Raw genomic sequence first — 7,500 nt, 5'->3', positions numbered from 1 at the left:
ATCGACATCTCGTGCACCAAATGCTGATGACAATAGGTATTAATTTTAAAATAAACAGTTTTACAAATTACTCTGATGATCAATTAGTATCCTGTATACCGTATATACTCGAGTATAGGCCGACCCGAATATAAGCCGAGGCCCCCAATTTACCCCCAAAAAACTGAAAAACTTATTGACTCGTGTATAAGCCGAGGGTGAGACAAGGCTGTCCATCCCTGTGTGTCCGTCCATCCCTGTGTGTGTGTCCGTCCATCCATCCCTGTGTGTGTGTCCATCCATCCATCCATCCCTGTGTGTGTGTCCGTCCATCCATCCATCCCTGTGTGTGTATCCATCCATCCATCCCTGTGTGTGTGTGTCCATCCATCCATCCCTGTGTGTGTGTCTGTGCAGCCTTGTGTGTGTGTCCAGCCTACCTGTGTCCCGAGCCTCCGTCCCGAGCCTCCGTCCTGAGCCGCCGTCGTCCCGAGCCTCCTCCGTCCCGAGCCGTCGTCCCGAGCCTCCGTCGTCCCGTGCCTCCTCCGTCCCGTGCCGTGCCGAGCCGAGCCTCCGTCCTTCCAGGATCGCCGCTCTTCTCGGCGGCCATTCTACAATTCAAAAGCCGCGCCTCCGCCTGTGATAGGCGGAACACTCAATTTCCCAGCAGCCTGTGTTCCGCCTATCACGGACATCCTCTCATCCTCGTCCGTAGTACGAGGATGAGCGGATGTCCGTGATAGGCGGAACACTGACTGCTGGGAAATTGAGTGTTCCGCCTATCACAGGCGGAGGCGGAGGCGCGGCTTTTGAATTGTAGAATGTCCGCCGTCTGTCTGCTTGATACGCTGATCGGGCAGTCAGACGGCGATGACTCGAGTATAAGCCGAGGGGGGCACTTTCAGCCTCAAAAAAGAGGCTGAAAATCTCGGCTTATACTCGAGTATATACGGTACAAATTATCTATCTGTGTAAAATTTTAGGTAAAGTATATAAAAATAATATTGTCTACAATCTATTTATTTTATCGATTACAGAAATTTGAGGAAAACTTCTTATAAAGCGTTCACTGCATGGATACACGGATATCTGGGCAAGGGTAATCGAAGACCCATACCTTCCTGTGCCGTTCATGCAGTAAGAGCAGCATTTCCAGACCCAGATGGTGAATATGTTGGTTTTAAATTTTCTAATGATTATGACGCTGGAGACATGGCCTTGGAATTTTAGTTTTTTTAAAAATATTAAACTTAATTTACCAATACATTTTTGTTAATAAACTTTTTCATTTGAATGTGCGATGTTATTTGAGAAGTGCTTTAATAAAAATTTTGAAAACTTCATTGATTGTTTTTTATTTTTAATTTTTCTAATTCTGGTCTACTTATTAATTTTATCAATCTTTTTTTATTTAAATATAATAGTAAGACATGTTAGAGGAATATAATTTTTTTTTTTTTTTAATGTCTTAAAAAAATTAATTGGTTACCAATGCAAATTTTAATTTGAAAAAGAATAAAAATATATTAGTATATCATTTTAATGACAAAGTATCGAAGGTGAAAAAATTATATTTTTAATGATTAAATCATCTTTTATTATTTAGAAGATTAATCAATTTTTTCGTAACTAATTGACGTTTTCAAAACCTTTTCAAATGTAAATTTTCCTAATAAATGTCCAGCATAAGAAAAAAAGTACATTATTTATATATGTTATATAGAATGTTAGTTTTTTTTAAATCAAATATACCTTTTAGATAAATGTAATACTAACCTTTAAAAAAAAAAACATACCTTAATACAAAATCAATATCTTTTGCACAAAATGATCAGGCATAAATATATCTATTACATAGTCTCAAAAAAGTAAAAAGAAAAAACACTAAATATTAGTTTTTATCACATACCTTCATGACATAGATTCTTCGTCCACAAGTAAAGGGAAACGTGACATGTGTTTGGACACTGCATCTTTTTTTAACCACTTGGGTACCGCGCTATTGCCGAATGACGGCATTAGCGCGGACCTAGATTTCCAGGACTACGTCTATTGACGTCGTCCTGGTTACGAGCGGCCTGCGCGCCCCCTGAGGGGCGCGCGCGGCGCGCTCTGTGATCGGCGAGTCCGTGAGACTCGCCTGATCACCGATCCGTGTAAGGGGTCGATCCCGACCCCTTATCACGTGATCAGCTGTCAGCCAATGACAGCTGATCATGTGATAGAACGGAGCCGGTAATCGGCTATTATTCCTCCTCGCGCTGACAGCGCGAGGAGAAAAAAAAAAAGCCGATCACCGGCGGCCGTGATCGGGACATCAGTCCCGATCACGGCCAGCAATGAAAGGCACCACATGCCACCTGCCAGTGCCCACCTGCCTCCCGCAGTGCCATCCTGAAATATAACAAAGTAAAAGTAAGTGCCCCCCGTCTGTGCCCATAATGCCCACAGTGCCACCCCACAGTGCCACCCACAGTGCCACCCCACAGTGCCACCCCACAGTGCCACCCACAGTTCCACCCACAGTGCCACCCACAGTGCCACCCAATCTGCCTCAAAGGTGCTGCACCCCAGTGCCGCCCATCAGTGCCCAGCAGTGCCGCCCATCAGTGCCCAGCAGTGCCGCCCATCAGTGCCCAGCAGTGCCACCTATCAGTGCCACCTATCAGTGCCCATCAGTCCCATCTATCTGTGGTACCTATCAGTGCCCATCCGTGCCACCCATCCGTGCCACTTATCCGTGCCACCCATCCGTGCCATCTTATCTGTGCCCATCTTTGCCCATCAGTGCCGCCTTATCTGTGCCCATCGGTGCCGCCTTATCTGTGCCTATTAGTGCCGCCTTAACTATGCCTATCAGTGCCCACAAGTGCAGCCTATCAGTGCCCACCAATGCAGCCTATCAGTGCCCACCAATGCAGCCCATCAGTGCCCACCAATGCAGCCTATCAGTGCCGCCTTATCAGCGCACTTCAATGAAGGAGAAAAATGACCCGTTTGCAAAATTTTATAACAAACTATTAAAACATGATTTTTTTTTTTTTTTTTTTGCATCTTTTTTTGTTTGTTTAGCAAAAAATAAAACTCCGAGCTGTAACTAAATACCACCAAAAGAAAGCTCTATTTGTGGGAAAAAAATGATAAAAATTTCATTTGGGTACAGTGTTGTATGCCCGCGCAATTGTCATTCAAAGTGCATCAGCGCTGAAAGCTGAAAATTGGTCTGGGACTGAGGGGGGTTTAAGTGCCCAGTAAGCAAGTGGTTAATGGTCTTTCCGAAGAAGCTATGTTGGCTGGCAGCAGCTCGTCTTTTGACTTCCACGTAGGTTTTATTTTTCCAGAGGCCACACTCACTATAGTACTCATTATTTTTGAAAAATGCTTGTGGCTTACGGCATCATAGATTTTTCGAACTATCCATTTTTTTCGTGAACGTGGGTGCTCTAAAGCAGTTCTTTTCGTGCCCAGCTCTTCAGTTCTCTTGGTCTGTCTGTGAACAATAGCTTGCGATCGACCAACATTGTGGTTGTGGGAAAGAATGGCCAGCTTTGTTCGAGCCTCCATGGAGTTCATACGATAATGTAATCGCTTGCTCCTATATTTTAAAACACTAGAATGGAATGTTTCAATGGCGCCAGTGCGACAATAGAGCACCAAATGAGGCACATCATTTTTTAATTGATTAGACGTCACTAAGTCTTCAAGTGCAGTAAATGCTGCGCTTGGTTTTTTTAACCATTGCACCTGATTATCTGTGCCCGATATTGTAGTGTGCTGACAGCACATTTTTTTTCCATCCTCCTCCCACTCATGGATATTGCGAACATGGTACAGAAGGGATGTCCAAGTTCTCCAAAAAATGTCGGTTTCGCCTAAACTGTGCCTACTGCACCAGTAAAAGTGGTTGACAACCGCAGCTATCCAAAACTGTAAGTCCTTACAAGTTGATCTCTTGCTGGCCTCTATTAATTTTTTTTTCAAAGATTTTACATAGTGCCACAAATCATATTGATGACAAATATCACTGTATTCTTCTCGCATTTTTTTCTTTATGCCCACGTGTCGATCCGTTCCTAGAATCTGAACATCATATTTCTCTTCGATAATGCGATCCAGGCAATTCTGAAAAGCCATTTTTTCCATCGCTACGGACGACGTGGTTTGCGAGACTTGAACTGTTTCGAAATCTATGATGAGTTCAGATTCAAGTTCCATCATAGTGTAAGTGCAGTATTTGGCACAGAACCCTGGACTATCGCATTGTCCGTCGCCTACTAAAAAAATAGAATTGCTTTGTAATGTGGATTTTAGGTTATTTTTTTCCTCAAGCCAGGAATGATCAATTCCACCATATATACATTTTTTTAAATATTTGTGATAGGTTGTTTTTGAAAAAAAAGGAATCTTACACAAATCCATCATTTCCTTTACTGTTGTAAAGGATGATCCACTGCAAGTAATAGCAGCCCCAATAATTACATTTCCGGCAGCGAAATTGGCTATTTTGGGTTGACTTTCCCATATTAGATTATGGTGTTTTTCTTTACATGTTCCATAAATTTTTAATAAGCTGCCAACGGTCACTTTATCTAATTTTATTAGTTGCTCAAAACATTGATCGTTGGGGCAACGAATATGCCCAAATAATCGATCTAAACAGGATTCAAAAACTATAAATTTCCTTTCTTCAAGAAATCCTGATTCGTTGGGAGGTATAACTATGAGAGGATCTGTGGTAAAGCTACTTTCTGCTTGAGAAAGATCTGTTTGTGAAATTGCAGAGAAATCAGGGGCATAGGTTTCATCTAGTGTTGTATTTACATCGAATGAGGTATCGATTTGTTCATTTGTCTCCATATTCTCTGTACAATCGTTTTTGGGATAAATGCAATCGTCAATTGAACTCAGTGTTTCGGCAACATCTGAAATGGGCATCTGAACAACTCTTTGTTCAGCAGATACTAAAATTTGTGATGCGCTGGTCCCAGCTTGTGCCAAGTCATCATCAAACTGTGCAACAGCACACTTTATCGGCGTCAACTCCAAATCTGAAATATCCTTTGTACTTTTGCTTTTTGAGGGTGTGGATTTCATTAATTCTGGATCAACGATGGGACAAAAAATTGAGTAATCGTGATCATGATAAGTGTCACGGTAGCTGGCATGAAATCCGTACGACTTCTCAGAAAGAGAATAAGTAGATTCTTCTTCATCGGTCTGGGTAGCCACCTCAACTTTTGTTACCTCGTTTACCAGGACAGATGTGAAACATTGGCATCTCCTGGGAGTCTCCCTCTTTTTTGTGATGTGCATAGTTCTGTCTTCAGGAAAAAAAGACGGAACAGCATTGTGTTTTAAAAGTGTGGCTTTTTTTTAAATTTCATATGACTCTGCTGAAAAATGGGCAGAGCACATCCTGAAACGATCTCCGTTTTTGTCGTTAAATATTTCATCGGCTGCAAAAGTTAGTTCCTCATCTTTGAAAATAGATGGTGCTAGCCATTGTTTTATCATTTCCAATTCTTTTGGAAATTTGTGCAATTTTACATCGTGACTTTTATTTTTTACGCCTGTCCTATGTGGACATGCATTAAAAATGCACTTTGGCATTGTAATGTAATCTGAAAAAAAAGACAGTAAATATTTGTAAAAAAAATTAAATCAGATTAAAATTTAAATCATGCAAAATATCAAAAGTTATTGATGTTTTTATTAAATTTATATATTACAAAAATTTATACAAAAAGACTTATTTTATTAAATTTGAACGGATGTCATTAGACACAGCCGATCACATGTTTAAAGTGCCGTGCAACCTTCTCTGAAGGAAGTTATTTGTTTTGCCATGTCTGAAAAAAAGTAGTGCCAGAGCTGCTGCGTACGCTAATGCTGGCTAGTCATGTTAGCGCGTAACAGAACAATAAATGCTGCAAGCTTCTTTGACTGTGGGCGGGCGTCTACAGCTTTAATTTTTATTAACATCTATAATTTTTAATATATTTACTGTTTACATGCGATGCAGTGCACAGAGATGCGATACGGTGCACAGAGAGGTGGCACAGGTGTAGACCGAACAGTCCACACATGTGGCCTATAAGAGGAATTGCAGTCATGAAGAGCTTATGGGGCATTGATAGTGGGCAAAGATGGTGGAAAAAGAAGATTTGGAAATGACTTTTGTGACAGATATCATATTTAAAGAGGACAGTGATTGTGATTTTATTTGTTTAAAATATTATTTTTTTGTATAGCAACACAGCCATTGACTCTCACTATTTGCAATAATAAAAAATATGTAATATGCAAATTGGATGGCGGGGCGGGTAGTGCAGAGTAGTGCTTTATGTGTCAAATGACAAAGAAGCTGGACACGGGAGCGCACCCGCTCTAGTACGACCATGTAAATATGTTTTACACGGTCGCAATACAGCAAAATCATGCGCATGAACTGTTCGCTATAAAACTTGAAGAGAAGGATCTGGGCAACACTGTGCAAAAACAGATGCACATAGGAAATTTGTATGGGAATTTGATGTAAAAATAAAAATAAAAATAAAACTTACCTGTACATATCTTTGAACAAAGGCCTCTTGGCTCTCCTTGGATGAATCCTTTCCTTTACAGGGCGTTCAGTTTAAGTGGACGGCCATGTCTTGTTAGTTTGGCATTTGGGCCATATTTACCACATTTTACAATGGTGTATGTAAAAGGCCGACGTGAGACGTAAAATGCGTTAAATGTGGTATTTAGACTTTTTGATTTTCTTTAGACAAAAAATTATTAATTAAATAAAAATATACTAAACCTGTCGGGGAAAACTAATAATCATTAATCATTAAGAGGATACTATTTCAATGTGAAATACTTATCTTATAAGGAGGCCGAGACAACTCGGCCGATACACGACAAGTGAGCGGACATGTTGCATTGGCGTTTCTTCGGCATATTGCGCCTCCGACATTGTGAGTGGACTTTGCAGCGGTATCATCACTCGTGCGCATAAACGTGTGAGATTGTTTTCCTGAAGGGTGCAATGTCTGCCGGGCTTCCAGCAAACGAAAACACACTGATCTTTTGATTATGCATTCAGCGGCTTACTGCCAGTGGAATTTCACAGATAGCATACAGGTTTTGTTGATTTTTTAAAACATGCTGTTAAGCCTTTTTAGGTTTAAAAAGATAAATTATACAACCATTTTGAAGGAAAATTAATCCATTAATTAATATTTTTTTTTGTTAATTTATGTACGATTCTTTTTAGGGGAAGTATTGTGTTTAATTTTTATGTTGGTGTTAATGTAGTGACGTGCTTGGTAATTGTGTGAACTATCTTTATACTGTATGGTATTAATAATAGTAATTTTAAAAATACAAATCTAAGATTTTTTTAATACAGATTAGATTACTTTAAATAAATAATAATATCATTGGTGATATAACTGTATTAACAAGTCAATATACTCTTGCTGAGAATTATTTAAAATATTAAATAATTCAATTAAAAAATTTATCGACAATGAT

General features: G+C 40.0%; 1 long non-coding RNA gene across 1 annotated transcript in view; it reads left to right on the top strand.

Annotated features, from left to right (window-relative positions):
- Positions 1–611, top strand: part of LOC143984242 (uncharacterized) — a 2,216-nt gene extending 1,605 nt beyond the window's left edge. Inside the window, exon 3 of the long non-coding RNA XR_013274739.1 lies at positions 1–611. This exon is cut by the window's left edge and continues 335 nt beyond it. This is a non-coding gene — a long non-coding RNA (uncharacterized LOC143984242).
- Positions 612–7,500: the final 6,889 nt, after the last annotated feature.

Source organism: Lithobates pipiens, unplaced genomic scaffold, assembly GCF_037356315.1.
Source record: "Lithobates pipiens isolate NorthernLeopardFrog02 unplaced genomic scaffold, aLitPip1_a1.2 Scaffold_16, whole genome shotgun sequence".
In the NCBI taxonomy this organism is placed as follows: domain Eukaryota; kingdom Metazoa; phylum Chordata; class Amphibia; order Anura; family Ranidae; genus Lithobates; species Lithobates pipiens.
Note: the sequence above shows the minus strand (reverse complement) of the source record. Positions and strands in the feature narration are given on the sequence as shown.